Raw genomic sequence first — 24,189 nt, forward strand, 5'->3', positions numbered from 1 at the left:
CCACACCCAACCCCCAACACTGGACATCACCACCCACAACACTGGCCAAACCCACCCCCCAATACTGGCCACGCCCACCCCCCCCCAACACTGGCCACAGCCACGCCCTACACGGGCCACCCCCACCCCCAAACACTGGTCCCACACCCCCCTACTCTGTCCACACCAACCCCCCACCCCCCCAACACTGGCCACACACATTCCCCCAACACTGGCCACACCCAACCCCCCACCACTGGGCAGACCCATCCCCGAACACTGGCCACACCCACCCCCCCAACACTGGCCACACCAAGCCCCCAAAACACTGGCCACCCCCACATCCCCAACACTGGCCTCACCCAACACCCCCAACACTGGCCACAGCCACCCCCAACATTGGCCAGACCCCCCCCCAACACTGGCCACACCCAAACCCCCCCCCCCACAACACTGGCCACACCCAAACTCCCCCCCAACACTGGCCACACCCACCCCAACACTGGCAACACCCACTCCCCAACACTGGCCACACCCACCCTCCAACACTGTCAACACCCACCCCCCAACACTGGCCATACCCACACACCCAAAAACTGGCCACACCCACCCCTCAAACACTAGCCGCACCCACCCCCCAACACTGCCCGCCCCCCAACACTGGCCACACCAACCCCCCAACACTGGCCATACCCACACACCCCAACACTGGCCACACCAACCCCCCAACACTGGCCATACCCCCACACCCCAACACTGGCCGACCCACCCCCCAACACTGGCCACACACACCCGCCAACACGGGCCACACCCACCCCCCCCCAACACTGGCCACACACATTCCCCCCAACACCGGCCACACCCAACCCCCCACCACTGGACAGACCCATCCCCCAACACTGGCCACATCCCCCCCCACCAGCACTGGCCACACCCACCCCCCCCAAACACTGGCCACCGCCACATCCCCAACACTGGCCTCACCCTACTCCCCCAACACTGGCCACAGCCACCCCCAACATTGGCCAGACCCACCCCCCAACACTGGCCACACTCAACCACCTCCCCAACACTGGCCACGCCCACCCCCCAACACTGGCAACACCCACCCCCCAACACTGGCCACACCCACCCTCCAACACTGGCCCACCCAGCCCAACACCGGCCAACCCCGCCCCCCAACACTGGCCAGACACTTTGCCCCCAACACTGGCCATACCCATTCCCCCCAACACTGGCAACACCCACCCCCTAACACTGGCTACACCTACCCCCCAACACTGGCCACACCCATCCCCCCAACACTTGCCACGCCCACCCCCAACCCTGGCCACACCAACTCCACAACACTGGCCACACCCATTCCCCCCAACACAGGCCACACCCAGCCCCCCAACATTGGCCCCAACCACCCCCCAAACTTGGCCACACCCACCCCCCAACACTGGCTACACCCGCCCACCAACACTGGCCACACCCATCCCCCCAACACTTGCCACGCCCACCCCCAACACTGGCCACACACACCCCCCAACACTGGCCACACCCATCCCCAACACTGCCCACACCCACCCCCCAACACTGGCCACACCCATTCCCCCCTAACACAGGCCACACCCAACCACCCAACATTGGCCACCCCCACCCCCCAACACTGGCCATCCCCACCCCCAACAATGGCCAAACCCACCCCCCAACACTGGCCACGCCCCCCCCCCAACATTGGCCACCCCCCCCCCCAGCACTGGCCACACCAACCCCCCACCACTGGGCAGACCCATCCCCCAACACTGGCCACACACACACCCCCAATACTGGCCACACCAATCCCCCCCAAACACTGGCCACCCCCACATCCCTAACACTGGCCTCACCCAACCCCCCCAACACTGGCCACACCCACCATCCAACACTGGCCACACCAACTCCGCCAACACTGGCCACACCCATTCCCCCCAACAAAGGTCACACCCACCCCCCCAACACTGGCCACACACCCCCCCCAACACTGGCCACACCCAACACTGGCCACACTTACCCCCAACACTGGCCATACACACCCTCCAACACTGGCAACACCAACCCCCATCACTGGCCATCCCCACCCCCCAACATTGCCCCCCCACCCCGGCCCACACTGGGCACACCCATCCCCCCCAACGCTGGCCACCCCCACCCCCCCAACACTGGCCACACCCACACCCCAACACTGGACATCCACACCCCCAACACTGGCCAAACCCACCCCCCAACACTGGCCACGCCCACCCCCCAACACTGGCCACAGCCACGCCCTACACGGGCCACATCCACCCCCAAACACTGGTCACCCCCCCCCCCCAACTCTGTCCACACCAACCCCCCTCCCCCAACACTGGCCACACACAATTCTCCAACACTGGCCACACCCAACCCCCCACCACTGGGCAGACCCATCCCCCAACACTGGCCACACCCACCCCCCCAACTCTGGCCACACCAACCCCTCCCAAACACTGGCCACCTCCACATCCCCAACACTGGCCACACCCAACCCCCCACCACTGGGCAGACCCATCCCCCAACACTGGCCACACCCACCCCCCCAACTCTGGCCACACCAACCCCTCCCAAACACTGGCCACCTCCACATCCCCAACACTGGCCTCACCCAACCTCCCCAACACTGGCCACAGCCACTCCCAACATTGGCCAGACCCACCCCCCAACACTGGGCACACCCAACCTCCCCCACAACACTGGCAACACCCACTGGCCACACCCACCCTCCAACACTGTCAACACCCACCCACCAACACTGGCCATACCCACACACCCAAAAACTGGCCACACCCACCCCCCAAACACTGGCCACACACACCCCCCAACACTGCCCCCCCCCAACACTGGCCACACCAACCCCCCAACACTGACCACACACACGCCACAACACGCGCCACACCCACCCCCCCCCAACACTGGCCACACACGTTCCCCCAACACCGGCCACACCCAACCCCCACCAATCGACAGACCCACCCCCAACACTGGCCACAGCCCCCCCCAACACTGGCCACCCCCACCCCCCCCAAACACTGGCCACCGCCACATCCCCAACACTGGCCTCACCCTACTCCCCCAACACTGGCCACATCCACCCCCAACATTGGCCAGACCCACCCCCCAACACTGGCCACACCCACCCATCCCAACACAGGCCGCACCCACCCGCCCACACAGGCCACACCCACCCTCCTACACTGGCCCACCCAGCACAGCACTGGCCACCCCCACCCCCCAACACTGGCCAGACACTCTCCCCCCCCAACACTGGCCACACCCATTCCCCCTAACACAGGCCACACCCAGCCCCCCAACACTGGCCACACACACCCCTCAACACTGGCAATACCCACCGCCCAACACTGGCTACACCTACCCCCCAACACTGGCCACACCCATCCCCCCAACACTTGCCACGCCCACCCCCACACTGGCAAAACCCACCCTCCAACACTGGCCACACCAACTCCGCCAACACTGGCCACACCCATTCCCCCCAACACAGGCCACACCCAGTCCCCCAACACTGGCCACAACCACCCCCCAAACTTGGCCACACCCACCCCCCAACACTGGCCACAACCACCCCCCAAACGTGGCCACACCCACCCCCAACATTGGCTACACCCACCCCCCAACACTGGCCACACCCATCCGCCCAACACTTGCCACGCCCACCCCCAACACTGGCCACACGCACCCCCCCAACACTGGCCACACCCATCCCCAACACCGGCCACACCCACCCCCCAACACTGGCCACACCCATTCCCCCTAACACTGGCCACACCCACCCACCCAACATTGGCCACACCCACCCCCCAACACTGGCCATCCCCACACCCAACAATGGCCAAACCCACCCCCCAACACTGGCCACACCCACCCCACACACCCCCAGCACTGGCCACACACATTCCCCCCCACACTGGCCACACCCAACCCACTACCACTGGGCAGACCCATCCCCCAACACTGGCCACACACACCCACCCAACACTGGCCACACCAACCCCCCCAAACACTGGCCACCCCCACATCCCCAACACTGGCCTCACCCAACCCCCCCAACACTGGCCACACCCACCATCCAACACTGGCCACACCAACTCCGCCAACACTGGCCACACCCATTCCCCCCAACAAAGGCCACCCCACCCCCCCCACACTGGCCACCCCCCCCCCCCAACACTGGCCACACCCACCGCCCAACACTGGCCACACTTACCCCCCAACACTGGCCATACACACTCCCAACACTAGCCACAACCACGCCCTAAACTTGGCCACAGCCACCCCCCAACACTGGCCACACCCACCCCCCAACACTGGCCACACCCATTCCCCCAACACTGGCCACTCCCACCCCCCAACACTGGCCACACCCACCCACCAACACTGGCCACACCCACCCCCCAACACTAGCCACACACCCCCAACATTGGCCACACCCCCCCCCCAAACACTGGCCGCACCCACACCCCAACACTGGCCACACACCCCCCAACACTGGCCACACCAACCCCCCAACACTGGCCATACCCACACACCCCAACACTGGCCACACCCACCCCTCAACACCGGCCACACCCAACTCCCCAAAACTGGCCACACCGACCATCCCCCCCCCCAACACTGGCCATACACCCCACACAACACTGGCCACACCCACCGCCCAACAATGGCCAGACCCATCCCCCAACACTGGCCATCCCCACCCCACCCAACACTGGCCACACCCACCCACCCCCAACACTGGCCACCCCCACCCCCCCAACACTGGACACACCCACCCCAACACTGGCCACCCCCACCCCCCAACACTGGCCATACCCACCCCAACACTGGCCACACCCCCCCAACACTGGCCACACACACCGCCCAACACGGGCCACATCCACCCCACCCCCCAACACTGGCCACACACATTCTCCCCAACACTGGCCACACCCACCCCTCCCAAACACTGGCCACCGCCACATCCCCAACACTGGCCTCACCCAACCCCCCCAACACTGGACACACCCACCCCAACACTGGCCACACCCACCCCCCAACACTGGCAACACCCACTCCCCAACACTGGCCACACCCACCCTCCAACACTGGCAACACCCACCCCCCAACACTGGCCACCCCCACCCCACAACACTGGCCACCCCCACACCCCCAACACTGGCCACACCCATGCACCCCAACACTGGCCACCCCCACCCCACCCAACACTGGCTACACCCACCCCCCAACACTGGCCAGACCCACCCCCCCAACACTGGCCACAGCCACCCCCCAACACTGGCCACACCCACCCCCCAACACTGGCCACACCCACCCACCCCAACACAGGCCGCACCCACCCGCCCACACTGGCCACACCCACCCCCCCAACACTGGCTACACCCTTCCCCCCAACACTTGCCACGCCCACCCCCAACACTGGCCACACGCACCCCCCAACACTGGCCACACCAACCCACAACACTGGCCACACCCTCCCCCCATCACTGGCCACACCCATTCTCCCCTAACACTGGCCACACCCACCCACCAAACATTGGCCACACCCACCCCCCAACACTAGTCATCCCCACCCCCAACACTGGCCAAACCCACCCCCCCAACACTGGCCACAGATATTCCCCCCACCACTGGCCACACCCAACCGCCCACCACTGGGCAGACCAATCCCCCAACACTGGCCACACGCACCCCCCCAACACTGGCCACACCAACCCCCCCCCCAAACACTGGCCACCCCCACATCCCCAACACTGGCCAGACCCACCCCCCCAACACTGGCCACAGCCACCCCCCAATACTGGCCACACCCACCCCCCAACACTGGCCACACCCACCCACCCCAACACTGGCCACACCAACCCCCCCCCCAAACACTGGCCACCCCCACATCCCCAACACTGGCCAGACCCACCCACCCAACACTGGCCACAGCCACCCCCCAACACTGGCCACACCCACCCCCCAACACTGGCCACACCCACCCCCCAACACTAGCTACACCCACCCCCCCAACACTGGCTACACCCTTCCCCCCAACACTTGCCACGCCCACCCCCAACACTGGCCACACGCACCCCCCAACACTGGCCACACCAACCCACAACACTGGCCACACCCTCCCCCCATCACTGGCCACACCCATTCTCCCCTAACACTGGCCACACCCACCCACCAAACATTGGCCACACCCACCCCCCAACACTAGTCATCCCCACCCCCAACACTGGCCAAACCCACCCCCCCAACACTGGCCACAGATATTCCCCCCACCACTGGCCACACCCAACCGCCCACCACTGGGCAGACCAATCCCCCAACACTGGCCACACGCACCCCCCCAACACTGGCCACACCAACCCCCCCCCAAAAAACTGGCCACCCCCACATCCCCAACACTGGCCAGACCCACCCCCTCAACACTGGCCACAGCCACCCCCCAACACTGGCCACACCCACCCCCCAACACTGGCCACACCCACCCACCCCAACACAGGCCGCACCCACCCGCCCACACTGGCCACACCCACCACCCAACACTGGCCCACCCAGCCCAACACTGGCCACCCCCACCCCTCAACACTGGCCAGACATTCTCCCCCCAACACTGGCCACACCCACCCTCCAACAATGGCCACATCAACTCTGCCAACACTGGCCACACCCATTCCCCCCAACACAGGCCACACCCAGCCCCCAAACACTGGCCACCCCCCCCCCCAACTCTGGCCACAACCACCCCCCAACACTGGCCATACACATCCCCAACACTGGCCACAACCACCCCCCAAACTTGGCCACACCCACCCCCCAACACTAGCTACACCCACCCCCCCAACACTGGCTACACCCTTCCCCCCAACACTTGCCACGCCCACCCCCAACACTGGCCACACGCACCCCCCAACACTGGCCACACCAACCCACAACACTGGCCACACCCTCCCCCCATCACTGGCCACACCCATTCTCCCCTAACACTGGCCACACCCACCCACCAAACATTGGCCACACCCACCCCCCAACACTAGTCATCCCCACCCCCAACACTGGCCAAACCCACCCCCCCAACACTGGCCACAGATATTCCCCCCACCACTGGCCACACCCAACCGCCCACCACTGGGCAGACCAATCCCCCAACACTGGCCACACGCACCCCCCCAACACTGGCCACACCAACCCCCCCCCCAAACACTGGCCACCCCCACATCCCCAACACGGGCCACATCCACCCCACCCCCCAACACTGGCCACACACATTCTCCCCAACACTGGCCACACCCACCCCTCCCAAACACTGGCCACCGCCACATCCCCAACACTGGCCTCACCCAACCCCCCCAACACTGGACACACCCACCCCAACACTGGCCACACCCACCCCCCAACACTGGCAACACCCACTCCCCAACACTGGCCACACCCACCCTCCAACACTGGCAACACCCACCCCCCAACACTGGCCACCCCCACCCCACAACACTGGCCACCCCCACACCCCCAACACTGGCCACACCCATGCACCCCAACACTGGCCACCCCCACCCCACCCAACACTGGCTACACCCACCCCCCAACACTGGCCAGACCCACCCCCCCAACACTGGCCACAGCCACCCCCCAACACTGGCCACACCCACCCCCCAACACTGGCCACACCCACCCACCCCAACACAGGCCGCACCCACCCGCCCACACTGGCCACACCCACCACCCAACACTGGCCCACCCAGCCCAACACTGGCCACCCCCACCCCTCAACACTGGCCAGACATTCTCCCCCCAACACTGGCCACACCCACCCTCCAACAATGGCCACATCAACTCTGCCAACACTGGCCACACCCATTCCCCCCAACACAGGCCACACCCAGCCCCCAAACACTGGCCACCCCCCCGCCAACTCTGGCCACAACCACCCCCCAACACTGGCCATACACATCCCCAACACTGGCCACAACCACCCCCCAAACTTGGCCACACCCACCCCCCAACACTAGCTACACCCACCCCCCCAACACTGGCTACACCCTTCCCCCCAACACTTGCCACGCCCACCCCCAACACTGGCCACACGCACCCCCAAACACTGGCCACACCAACCCACAACACTGGCCACACCCTCCCCCCATCACTGGCCACACCCATTCTCCCCTAACACTGGCCACACCCACCCACCAAACATTGGCCACACCCACCCCCCAACACTAGTCATCCCCACCCCCAACACTGGCCAAACCCACCCCCCCAACACTGGCCACTGATATTCCCCCCACCACTGGCCACACCCAACCGCCCACCACTGGGCAGACCAATCCCCCAACACTGGCCACACGCACCCCCCCAACACTGGCCACACCAACCCCCCCCCCAAACACTGGCCACCCCCACATCCCCAACACTGGCCAGACCCACCCCCCCAACACTGGCCACAGCCACCCCCCAACACTGGCCACACCCACCCCCCAACACTGGCCACACCCACCCACCCCAACACAGGCCGCACCCACCCGCCCACACTGGCCACACCCACCACCCAACACTGGCCCACCCAGCCCAACACTGGCCACCCCCACCCCTCAACACTGGCCAGACATTCTCCCCCCAACACTGGCCACACCCACCCTCCAACAATGGCCACATCAACTCTGCCAACACTGGCCACACCCATTCCCCCCAACACAGGCCACACCCAGCCCCCAAACACTGGCCACCCCCCCCCCCCCCAACTCTGGCCACAACCACCCCCCAACACTGGCCATACACATCCCCAACACTGGCCACAACCACCCCCCAAACTTGGCCACACCCACCCCCCAACACTAGCTACACCCACCCCCCCAACACTGGCTACACCGTTCCCCCCAACACTTGCCACGCCCACCCCCAACACTGGCCACACGCACCCCCCAACACTGGCCACACCAACCCACAACACTGGCCACACCCTCCCCCCATCACTGGCCACACCCATTCTCCCCTAACACTGGCCACACCCACCCACCAAACATTGGCCACACCCACCCCCCAACACTAGTCATCCCCACCCCCAACACTGGCCAAACCCACCCCCCCAACACTGGCCACAGATATTCCCCCCACCACTGGCCACACCCAACCGCCCACCACTGGGCAGACCAATCCCCCAACACTGGCCACACGCACCCCCCCAACACTGGCCACACCAACCCCCCCCCCAAACACTGGCCACCCCCACATCCCCAACACGGGCCACATCCACCCCACCCCCCAACACTGGCCACACACATTCTCCCCAACATTGGCCACACCCACCCCTCCCAAACACTGGCCACCGCCACATCCCCAACACTGGCCTCACCCAACCCCCCCAACACTGGACACACCCACCCCAACACTGGCCACACCCACCCCCCAACACTGGCAACACCCACTCCCCAACACTGGCCACACCCACCCTCCAACACTGGCAACACCCACCCCCCAACACTGGCCACCCCCACCCCACAACACTGGCCACCCCCACACCCCCAACACTGGCCACACCCATGCACCCCAACACTGGCCACCCCCACCCCACCCAACACTGGCTACACCCACCCCCCAACACTGGCCAGACCCACCCCCCCAACACTGGCCACAGCCACCCCCCAACACTGGCCACACCCACCCCCCAACACTGGCCACACCCACCCACCCCAACACAGGCCGCACCCACCCGCCCACACTGGCCACACCCACCACCCAACACTGGCCCACCCAGCCCAACACTGGCCACCCCCACCCCTCAACACTGGCCAGACATTCTCCCCCCAACACTGGCCACACCCACCCTCCAACAATGGCCACATCAACTCTGCCAACACTGGCCACACCCATTCCCCCCAACACAGGCCACACCCAGCCCCCAAACACTGGCCACCCCCCCGCCAACTCTGGCCACAACCACCCCCCAACACTGGCCATACACATCCCCAACACTGGCCACAACCACCCCCCAAACTTGGCCACACCCACCCCCCAACACTAGCTACACCCACCCCCCCAACACTGGCTACACCCTTCCCCCCAACACTTGCCACGCCCACCCCCAACACTGGCCACACGCACCCCCCAACACTGGCCACACCAACCCACAACACTGGCCACACCCTCCCCCCATCACTGGCCACACCCATTCTCCCCTAACACTGGCCACACCCACCCACCAAACATTGGCCACACCCACCCCCCAACACTAGTCATCCCCACCCCCAACACTGGCCAAACCCACCCCCCCAACACTGGCCACTGATATTCCCCCCACCACTGGCCACACCCAACCGCCCACCACTGGGCAGACCAATCCCCCAACACTGGCCACACGCACCCCCCCAACACTGGCCACACCAACCCCCCCCCCAAACACTGGCCACCCCCACATCCCCAACACTGGCCAGACCCACCCCCCCAACACTGGCCACAGCCACCCCCCAACACTGGCCACACCCACCCCCCAACACTGGCCACACCCACCCACCCCAACACAGGCCGCACCCACCCGCCCACACTGGCCACACCCACCACCCAACACTGGCCCACCCAGCCCAACACTGGCCACCCCCACCCCTCAACACTGGCCAGACATTCTCCCCCCAACACTGGCCACACCCACCCTCCAACAATGGCCACATCAACTCTGCCAACACTGGCCACACCCATTCCCCCCAACACAGGCCACACCCAGCCCCCAAACACTGGCCACCCCCCCCCCCCCCCAACTCTGGCCACAACCACCCCCCAACACTGGCCATACACATCCCCAACACTGGCCACAACCACCCCCCAAACTTGGCCACACCCACCCCCCAACACTAGCTACACCCACCCCCCCAACACTGGCTACACCGTTCCCCCCAACACTTGCCACGCCCACCCCCAACACTGGCCACACGCACCCCCCAACACTGGCCACACCAACCCACAACACTGGCCACACCCTCCCCCCATCACTGGCCACACCCATTCTCCCCTAACACTGGCCACACCCACCCACCAAACATTGGCCACACCCACCCCCCAACACTAGTCATCCCCACCCCCAACACTGGCCAAACCCACCCCCCCAACACTGGCCACAGATATTCCCCCCACCACTGGCCACACCCAACCGCCCACCACTGCGCAGACCAATCCCCCAACACTGGCCACACGCACCCCCCCAACACTGGCCACACCAACCCCCCCCCCCAAACACTGGCCACCCCCACATCCCCAACACTGGCCACACTTACCCCCCAACACTTGCCATACACACCCCCAACACTGGCCACAACCACGCCTTAAACTTGGCCACAGCCACCCCCCAACACTGGCTACACCCACCCCCCAACACTGGCCACACCCACCCCCCAACACTGGCCACACCCATTCCCCCAACACTGGCCACTCCCACCCCCAACACTGGCCACACCCACCCACCAACACTGGCCACACCCACCCCCCAACACTAGCCACACACCCCCAACATTGGCCACACACCCCCCCAAACACTGGCCGCACCCACACCCCAACACCGGCCACACACCCCCCAACACTGGCCACACCAACCCCCCAACACTGGCCATACCCACACACCCCAACACTGGCCACACCCACCCCTCAACACCGGCCACACCCAACTCCCCAAAACTGGCCACACCGACCATCCCCCCCCCAACACTGGCCATACACCCCACCCAACACTGGCCACACCCACCGCCCAACAATGGCCAGACCCATCCCCCAACACTGGCCATCCCCACCCCACCCAACACTGGCCACACCCACCCACCCCCAACACTGGCCACCCCCACCCCCCCAACACTGGACACACCCACCCCAACACTGGCCACCCCCACCCCCCAACACTGGCCATACCCACCCCATCACTGGCCTCACCCACCCCCAAAATTGGCCACCCCCCTACACTGGCCAACCCCACCCCCCCAAACAGTAGCCACACCCACCCCCAACTCTGGCCACAACCACCCCCAACACTGGCCACACACCCCCAACACTGGCCACACACCCCCAACACTGGCCACACACACCGCCCAACACGGGCCACATCCACCCCACCCCCCAACACTGGCCACACACATTCTCCCCAACACTGGCCACACCCACCCCTCCCAAACACTGGCCACCGCCACATCCCCAACACTGGCCTCACCCAACCCCCCCAACACTGGACACACCCACCCCAACACTGGCCACACCCACCCCCCAACACTGGCAACACCCACTCCCCAACACTGGCCACACCCACCCTCCAACACTGGCAACACCCACCCCCCAACACTGGCCACCCCCACCCCACAACACTGGCCACCCCCACACCCCCAACACTGGCCACACCCATGCACCCCAACACTGGCCACCCCCACCCCACCCAACACTGGCTACACCCACCCCCCAACACTGGCCAGACCCACCCCCCCAACACTGGCCACAGCCACCCCCCAACACTGGCCACACCCACCCCCCAACACTGGCCACACCCACCCACCCCAACACAGGCCGCACCCACCCGCCCACACTGGCCACACCCACCACCCAACACTGGCCCACCCAGCCCAACACTGGCCACCCCCACCCCTCAACACTGGCCAGACATTCTCCCCCCAACACTGGCCACACCCACCCTCCAACAATGGCCACATCAACTCTGCCAACACTGGCCACACCCATTCCCCCCAACACAGGCCACACCCAGCCCCCAAACACTGGCCACCCCCCCCCCCAACTCTGGCCACAACCACCCCCCAACACTGGCCATACACATCCCCAACACTGGCCACAACCACCCCCCAAACTTGGCCACACCCACCCCCCAACACTAGCTACACCCACCCCCCCAACACTGGCTACACCCTTCCCCCCAACACTTGCCACGCCCACCCCCAACACTGGCCACACGCACCCCCCAACACTGGCCACACCAACCCACAACACTGGCCACACCCTCCCCCCATCACTGGCCACACCCATTCTCCCCTAACACTGGCCACACCCACCCACCAAACATTGGCCACACCCACCCCCCAACACTAGTCATCCCCACCCCCAACACTGGCCAAACCCACCCCCCCAACACTGGCCACAGATATTCCCCCCACCACTGGCCACACCCAACCGCCCACCACTGGGCAGACCAATCCCCCAACACTGGCCACACGCACCCCCCCAACACTGGCCACACCAAACCCCCCCCAAACACTGGCCACCCCCACATCCCCAACACTGGCCACACTTACCCCCCAACACTGGCCATACACACCCCCAACACTGGCCACAACCAAGCCTTAAACTTGGCCACAGCCACCCCCCAACACTGGCTACACCCACCCCACAACACTGGCCACACCCACCCCCCCAACACTGGCCACACCCACCCCCCAACACTGGCAACACCCACTCCCCAACACTGGCCACACCCACCCTCCAACACTGGCAACACCAACCCCCATCACTGGCCATCCCCACCCACAAATATTGCCCTCCCACCCCCCCACATTGGGCACACCCCCCCCCAACACTGGCCACCCCCACCCCCCCAACACTGGCCACACACCCCCCCCCAACACTGGCCGCACCCACGCCCCAACACTGGCCACACACCCCCAACACTGGCCACACCCACTCCCCAAACACTGGCCACACCCACCCCCCAACACTGGCCACACACCCCCCAACACTGGCCACACCAACCCCCCAACACTGGCCAAACCCACACACCCCCACACTGGCCACACCAACCCCTCAACACCGGCCACACCGAACCCCCCAAAACTGGCCACACCGACCCCCCCCCAACACTGGCCATACACCCCACCGAACACTGGCCACACCCAGCCCAACACTGGCCACCCCCACCCCTCAACACTGGCCAGACATTCTCCCCCCAACACTGGCCACACCCACCCTCCAACAATGGCCACATCAACTCTGCCAACACTGGCCACACCCATTCCCCCCAACACAGGCCACACCCAGCCCCCAAACACTGGCCACACCCCCCCAACTCTGGCCACAACCACCCCCCAACACTGGCCATACACATCCCCAACACTGGCCACAACCAGCCCCCAAACTTGGCCACACCCACCCCCCAACACTAGCTACACCCACCCCCCCAACACTGGCTACACCCTTCCCCCCAACACTTGCCACGCCCACCCCCAACACTGGCCACACGCACCCCCCAACACTGGCCACACCAACCCACAACACTGGCCACACCCTCCCCCCATCACTGGCCACACCCATTCTCCCCTAACACTGGCCACACCCACCCACCAAACATTGGCCACACCCACCTCCCAACACTAGTCATCCCCACCCCCAACACTGGCCAAACCCACCCCCCCAACACTGGCCACAGATATTCTCCCCAACACTGGCCACACCCAACCGCCCACCACTGGGCAGACCAATCCCCCAACAATGGCCACACGCACCCCCCCAACACTGGCCACACCAACCCCCCCCCCCAAACACTGGCCACCCCCACATCCCCAACACTGGCCACACTTACCCCCCAACACTGGCCATACACACCCCCAACACTGGCAACAACCACGCCTTAAACTGGCCACAGCCACCCCCCAACACTGGCTACACCCACCCCACAACACTGGCCACACACACCCCCCCAACACTGGCCACACCCACCCCCCAACACTGGCAACACCCACTCCCCAACACTGGCCACACCCACCCTCCAACACTGGCAACACCAACCCCCATCACTGGCCATCCCCACCCACAAATATTGCCCTCCCACCCCCCCACATTGGGCACACCCCCCCCCAACACTGGCCACCCCCACCCCCCCAACACTGGCCACACACACCCCCCCAACACTGGCCGCACCCACGCCCCAACACTGGCCACACACCCCCAACACTGGCCACACCCACTCCCCTAACACTGGCCACACCCACCCCCCAACACTGGCCACACACCCCCCAACACTGGCCACACCAACCCCCCAACACTGGCCATACCCACACACCCCCACACTGGCCACACCAACCCCTCAACACCGGCCACACCGAACCCCCCAAAACTGGCCACACCGACCCCCCCCCCCAACACTGGCCATACACCCCACCGAACACTGGCCACACCCACCGCCCAACAATGGCCATACCCACACACCCCAACACTGGCCACACCCACCCTCAACACTGGCCACACCGACCCCCCCCCAACACTGGCAACACACATTCCCCCCACCACTGGACAGACACATCCCCCAACACTGGCCACACCCACCCCCCCAACACTGGCCACATCCACCCCTCCCAAACACTGGCCACTGCCACATCCCCAACACTGGCCTCACCCAACCCCCCCAACACTGGCCACAGCCACCCCCAACATTGGCCAGACCCACCCCCAAACACTGGCCACACACAACCCCCAACACTGGCAACACCCGCTCCCCAACACTGGCCACACCCACCCTCCAACACTGGCAACACCCACCCCCCAACACTGGCCACCCCCACCCCCCAACACTGGCCACCCCCACCCCCCCAACACTGGCCACACCCATCCCCCCCCAACACTGGACACACCCACCCCCCCCCAACACTGTCCACACCCACCTCCAAAACTGGCCACCCCCACCCACCCCCAACACTGGCCACACCCACCCCCAAAACTGGCCAGACCCACCCCCCCAACACTGGCCACAGCCACCCACCCAACACTGGCCACACCCACCCCACAACACTGGCCACACCAACCCACCCCAACACAGGCCGCACTCACCCGCCCACACTGGCCACACCCACCCTCCAACACTGGCCCACCCAGCCCAACACTGGCCACCCCCACCCCCCAACACTGGCCAAACATTCTCCCCCCAACACTGGCCACACCCACCCTCCAACACAGGCAACATCAACTCCGCGAACACTGGCCACACCCATTCCCCCAACACAGGCCACACCCAGCCCCCCAACACTGGCCACACACCCCCAAACATTGGCCACACCCACCCCCCAACACTGGCCACACCTACCCCCCAACACTGGCCATACACATCCCCAACACTGGCCACAGCCACCCCCCAAACATGGCCACACACCCCCCCCAACACTAGCGACACCCACCCTCCAACACTGGCTACACCCATCCCCCCAACACTTGCCACGCCCACCCCCAACACTGGCCACACGCACCCCCCAACACTGGCCACACACCCCCCAACACTGGCCACACCAACCCCCCAACACTGGCCATACCCACACACCCCAACACTGGCCACACTCACCCCTCAACACCGGCCACACCCAACCCCCCAAAACTGGCCACACCGACCCCCCCAACATTGGCCATACACCCCACCCAACACTGGCCACACCCACCGCCCAACAATGGCCAGATCCACCCCCCAACACTGGCCACACCCACGCCCCCAACACTGGCCACCCCCACCCACCCAACACTGGACACACCCACCCCAACACTGGCCACACCCACCCCCCAACACTGGCCATACCCATCCCATCACTGGCCACACCCACCCCCAACATTGGCCACCCCCACCCCCCCAAACACTAGCCACACCCACCCCCCAACACTGGCCACACACCCCCAACACTGGCCACAACCAGCTCCCAACACTGGCCACCACCACCCCCCCCAACACTCGCCACACCCAACCCCTCAAAACTGGCCACACCGACCCCCCCCAACACTGGCCACACGCACTCCCCAACACGGGCCACACCCACCCCACCCCCCGCAACACTGGCCACACACATTGCCCCCAACACTGGCCACACCCAACCACCCCACCACTGGACAGACCCATCCCCCAACACTGGCCACCCCCCAACACTGGCCACTCCCACCCCTCCCAAACACTGGCCACCGCCACATCCCCAACACTGGCCTCACCCAACCCCCACAACACTGGACACAGCCAACCCCAACATTGGCCAGACCCACCCACAAACACTGGCCACACCCACCCCCCAACACTGGCCACCCCCACCCCACAACACTGGCAACTCCCACCCCCCCCAACACTGGCCACAGCCACCCCCCAACACTGGCCACACCCACCCCCCAACACTGGCCACACCCACCCACCCCAACACAGGCCGCACCCACCCACCCACACTGGCCACCCCCACCCCCCCACCTCTCAACACTGGCCACACATATTCCCCCCAACACTGGCCACACCCAACCCCCCACGACTGGGCAGACCCATCCCCCAACACTGGCCACACCAACCCCCTCCAAACACTGGCCACCCCCACATCCCCAACACTTACCCCCCAACACTGGCCATACACAACCCCAACACTGGCCACAACCACGCCCTAAACATGGCCACACCCACCCCCCTACACTGGCTACACCCTCCCCCCAACACTGGCCACACCCATCCCCCCAACACTGGCCACACCCACCCCCCAACACTGGCAACACCCACTCCCCAACGCTGTCCACACCCACCCCCCAACTCTGGACACACCCACCCCCAACACTGGCCACACCCCCCCAACACTGGCCACACACCCCCAACACTGGCCACACCCACCTCCCAACACTGGCCACCCCCACCCCCCAACACTGGCCACACCCAACCCCCCAAAACTGGCCACACCGACCCCCCCAACACTGGCCACACACAACCCCCAACACGGGCCACACCCACCCCACCCCCCTCAACACTGGCCATACCCACACACCCCAACACTGGCCACACCCACCCTCAACACTGGCCACACCCAACCCCCCAAAACTGGCCACACCGACCCCCCCCCAACACTGGCAACACACATTCCCCCCAACACTGGCCACACCCAAACCCCCCCCACCACTGGACAGACCCATCCCCCAACACTGGCCACCCCCAGCCCCCCAACACTGGCCACACCCACCCCTCCCAAACACTGGCCAATGCCACATCCCCAACACTGGCCTCACCCAACCCCCCCAACACTGGCCACAGCCACCCCCAACATTGGCCAGACCCACCCACAAACACTGGCCACACACAACCCCCAACACTGGCAACACCCGCTCACCAACACTGGCCACACCCACCCTCCAACACGGGCAACACCCACCCCCCAACACTGGCCACCCCCACCCCCCAACACTGGCCACCCCCACCCCCCCAACACTGGCCACACTCATCCCCCCCAACACTGGCCACCCCCACCCCCCCAACACTGTCCACCCCCACCCCCAACACTGGCCACCTCCCCCCCCCAACACTGGCCACACCCACCCCCCTACACTGGCCACCCCACCCCACAAACACTAGCCACACCCAACCCCTACTCTGGCCACCCCCACCCCCAACACTGGCCACACACCCCCAACACTGGCCACACCCCCCCAACACTGGCCACACCCACCTCCCAACACTGGCCATACCCACACACCCCAACACTGGCCACACCCACCCTCAACACTGGCCACACCGACCCCCCCAACACTGGCAACACACATTCCCCCCACCACTGGACAGACACATCCCCCAACACTGGCCACACCCACCCCCCCAACACTGGCCACATCCACCCCTCCCAAACACTGGCCACTGCCACATCCCCAACACTGGCCTCACCCAACCCCCCCCAACACTGGCCACAGCCACCCCCAACATTGGCCAGACCCACCCCCAAACACTGGCCACACACAACCCCCAACACTGGCAACACCCGCTCCCCAACACTGGCCACACCCACCCTCCAACACTGGCAACACCCACCCCCCAACACTTGCCACCCCCACCCCCCAACACTGGCCACCCCCACCCCCCCAACACTGGCCACACCCATCCCCCCCCAACACTGGCCACACCCACCCCCCCCAACACTGTCCACACCCACCCCCAAAACTGGCCACCCCCACCCACCCCCAACACTGGCCACACCCACCCCCAAAACTGGCCAGACCCACCCCCACAACACTGGCCACAGCCACCCCCCCAACACTGGCCACACCCACCCCACAACACTGGCCACACCAACCCACCCCAACACAGGCCGCACCCACCCGCCCACACTGGCCACACCCACCCTCCAACACTGGCCCACCCAGCCCAACACTGGCCACCCCCACCCCCCAACACTGGCCAGACATTCTCCCCCCAACACTGGCCACACCCACCCTCCAACACAGGCAACATCAACTCCGCGAACACTGGCCACACCCATTCCCCCCAACACAGGCCACACCCAGCCCCCCAACACTGGCCACACCCCCCCAAACACTGGCCACACCCGCCCCCCAACACTGGCCACACCTACCCCCCAACACTGGCCATACACATCCCCAACACTGGCCACAGCCACCCCCCAAACATGGCCACACACACCCCCCAACACTAGCGACACCCACCCTCCAACACTGGCTACACCCATCCCCCCAACACTTGCCACGCTCACCCCCAACACTGGCCACACGTACCCCCCAACACTGGCCACACCCACCCCTCCCAAACACTGGCCAATGCCACATCCCCAACACTGGCCTCACCCAACCCCCCCAACACTGGCCACAGCCACCCCCAACATTGGCCAGACCCACCCCCAAACACTGGCCACACACAACCCCCAACACTGGCAACACCCGCTCCCCAACACTGGCCACACCCACCCTCCAACACTGGCAACACCCACCCCCCAACACTGGCCACCCCCACCCCCCAACACTGGCCACCCCCACCCCCCCAACACTGGCCACACTCATCCCCCCCAACACTGGCCACCCCCACCCCCCCAACACTGTCCACCCCCACCCCCAACACTGGCCACACCCACCCACCCCCAACACTGGCCACAGCCACCCCCCAACACTGGCCACACCCACCCCACAACACTGGCCACACTCATCCCCCCCAACACTGGCCACACCCACCCCCCCCAACACTGTCCACCCCCACCCCAACACTGGCCACACCCACCCACCCCCAACACTGGCCACAGCCACCCCCCAACACTGGCCACCCCCACCCCCCCAACACTGGCCACACTCATCCCCCCCAACACTGGCCACCCCCACCACCCCCAACACTGTCCACCCCCACCCCCAACACTGGCCAGACCCACCCCCAACACTGGCAACAACCACGCCTTAAACTTGGCCACAGCCACCCCCCAACACTGGCTACACCCAGCCCACAACACTGGCCACACCCACCCCCCCAACACTGGCCACACCCACCCCCCAACACTGGCAACACCCACTCCCCAACACTGGCCACACCCACCCTCCAACACTGGCAACACCAACCCCCATCACTGGCCATCCCCACCCACAAATATTGCCCTCCCACCCCCCCACATTGGGCACACCCCCCCCCAACACTGGCCACCCCCACCCCCCCAACACTGGCCACACACACCCCCCCAACACTGGCCGCACCCACGCCCCAACACTGGCCACACACCCCCAACACTGGCCACACCCACTCCCCAAACACTGGCCACACCCACCCCCCAACACTGGCCACACACCCCCCAACACTGGCCACACCAACCCCCCAACACTGGCCATACCCACACACCCCCACACTGGCCACACCAACCCCTCAACACCGGCCACACCGAACCCCCCAAAACTGGCCACACCGACCCCCCCCCCAACACTGGCCATACACCCCACCGAACACTGGCCACACCCACCGCCCAACAATGGCCAGACCCACCCCCAACACTGGCCACCTCCCCCCCCCAACACTGGCCACACCCACCCCCCTACACTGGCCACCCCACCCCCCAAACACTAGCCACACCCAACCCCTACTCTGGCCACACCCACCCCCAACACTGGCCACACACCCCCAACACTGGCCACACACCCCCAACACTGGCCACACCCACCTCCCAACACTGGCCATACCCACACACCCCAACACTGGCCACACCCACCCTCAACACTGGCCACACCGACCCCCCCCCAACACTGGCAACACACATTCCCCCCACCACTGGACAGACACATCCCCCAACACTGGCCACACCCACCCCCCCAACACTGGCCACATCCACCCCTCCCAAACACTGGCCACTGCCACATCCCCAACACTGGCCTCACCCAACCCCCCCAACACTGGCCACAGCCACCCCCAACATTGGCCAGACCCACCCCCAAACACTGGCCACACACAACCCCCAACACTGGCAACACCCGCTCCCCAACACTGGCCACACCCACCCTCCAACACTGGCAACACCCACCCCCCAACACTGGCCACCCCCACCCCCCAACACTGGCCACCCCCACCCCCCCAACACTGGCCACACCCATCCCCCCCCAACACTGGACACACCCACCTCCCCCAACACTGTCCACACCCACCCCCAAAACTGGCCACCCCCACCCACCCCCAACACTGGCCACACCCACCCCCAAAACTGGCCAGACCCACCCCCCCAACACTGGCCACAGCCACCCCCCCAACACTGGCCACACCCACCCCACAACACTGGCCACACCAACCCACCCCAACACAGGCCGCACCCACCCGCCCACACTGGCCACACCCACCCTCCAACACTGGCCCACCCAGCCCAACACTGGCCACCCCCACCCCCCAACACTGGCCAGACATTCTCCCCCCAACACTGGCCACACCCACCCTCCAACACAGGCAACATCAACTCCGCGAACACTGGCCACACCCATTCCCCCAACACAGGCCACACCCAGCCCCCCAACACTGGCCACACCCCCCCAAACATTGGCCACACCCACCCCCCAACACTGGCCACACCTACCCCCCAACACTGGCCATACACATCCCCAACACTGGCCACAGCCACCCCCCAAACATGGCCACACCCCCCCCCCAACACTAGCGACACCCACCCTCCAACACTGGCTACACCCATCCCCCCAACACTTGCCACGCCCACCCCCAACACTGGCCACACGCACCCCCCAACACTGGCCACACACCCCCCAACACTGGCCACACCAACCCCCCAACACTGGCCATACCCACACACCCCAACACTGGCCACACTCACCCCACAACACCGGCCACACCCAACCCCCCAAAACTGGCCACACCGACCCCCCCAACATTGGCCATACACCCCACCCAACACTGGCCACACCCACCGCCCAACAATGGCCAGATCCACCCCCCAACACTGGCCACACCCACGCCCCCAACACTGGCCACCCCCACCCACCCAACACTGGACACACCCACCCCAACACTGGCCACACCCACCCCCCAACACTGGCCATACCCACCCCATCACTGGCCACACCCACCCCCAACATTGGCCACCCCCACCCCCCCAAACACTAGCCACACCCACCCCCCAACACTGGCCACACACCCCCAACACTGGCCACAACCAGCTCCCAACACTGGCCACCACCACCCCCCCCAACACTCGCCACACCCAACCCCTCAAAACTGGCCACACCGACCCCCCCCAACACTGGCCACACGCACTCCCCAACACGGGCCACACCTACCCCACCCCCCGCAACACTGGCCACACACATTGCCCCCAACACTGGCCACACCCAACCACCTCACCACTGGACAGACCCATCCCCCAACACTGGCCACTCCCACCCCTCCCAAACACTGGCCACCGCCACATCCCCAACACTGGCCTCACCCAACCCCCACAACACTGGACACAGCCAACCCCAACATTGGCCAGACCCACCCACAAACACTGGCCACACCCACCCCCCAACACTGGCCACCCCCACCCCACAACACTGGCAACTCCCACCCCCCCCAACACTGGCCACAGCCACCCCCCAACACTGGCCACACCCACCCCCCAACACTGGCCACACCCACCCACCCCAACACAGGCCGCACCCACCCACCCACACTGGCCACACCCACCCTCCAACACTGGCCCACCCAGCCCAACACTGGCCACCCCCACCCCCCCAACACTGGCCACACACACCCCCCCAACACTGGCCGCACCCACGCCCCAACACTGGCCACACACCCCCAACACTGGCCACACCCACTCCCCAAACACTGGCCACACCCACCCCCCAACACTGGCCACACACCCCCCAACACTGGCCACACCAACCCCCCAACACTGGCCATACCCACACACCCCCACACTGGCCACACCAACCCCTCAACACCGGCCACACCGAACCCCCCAAAACTGGCCACACCGACCCCCCCCCCAACACTGGCCATACACCCCACCGAACACTGGCCACACCCACCGCCCAACAATGGCCAGACCCACCCCCAACACTGACCACCTCCCCCCCCCAACACTGGCCACACCCACCCCCCTACACTGGCCACCCCACCCCCCAAACACTAGCCACACCCAACCCCTACTCTGGCCACACCCACCCCGAACACTGGCCACACACCCCCAACACTGGCCACACACCCCCAACACTGGCCACACCCACCTCCCAACACTGGCCATACCCACACACCCCAACACTGGCCACACCCACCCTCAACACTGGCCACACCGACCCCCCCCCAACACTGGCAACACACATTCCCCCCACCACTGGACAGACACATCCCCCAACACTGGCCACACCCACCCCCCCAACACTGGCCACATCCACCCCTCCCAAACACTGGCCACTGCCACATCCCCAACACTGGCCTCACCCAACCCCCCCAACACTGGCCACAGCCACCCCCAACATTGGCCAGACCCACCCCCAAACACTGGCCACACACAACCCCCAACACTGGCAACACCCGCTCCCCAACACTGGCCACACCCACCCTCCAACACTGGCAACACCCACCCCCCAACACTGGCCACCCCCACCCCCCAACACTGGCCACCCCCACCCCCCCAACACTGGCCACACCCATCCCCCCCCAACACTGGACACACCCACCTCCCCCAACACTGTCCACACCCACACCCAAAACTGGCCACCCCCACCCACCCCCAACACTGGCCACACCCACCCCCAAAACTGGCCAGACCCACCCCCCCAACACTGGCCACAGCCACCCCCCCAACACTGGCCACACCCACCCCCCAACACTGGCCACACCAACCCACCCCAACACAGGCCGCACCCACCCGCCCACACTGGCCACACCCACCCTCCAACACTGGCCCACCCAGCCCAACACTGGCCACCCCCACCCCCCAACACTGGCCACACCCACCCCAC

This window comes from Scyliorhinus torazame, chromosome 17 (genome assembly GCF_047496885.1).
Source record: "Scyliorhinus torazame isolate Kashiwa2021f chromosome 17, sScyTor2.1, whole genome shotgun sequence".
NCBI lineage: Eukaryota > Metazoa > Chordata > Chondrichthyes > Carcharhiniformes > Scyliorhinidae > Scyliorhinus > Scyliorhinus torazame.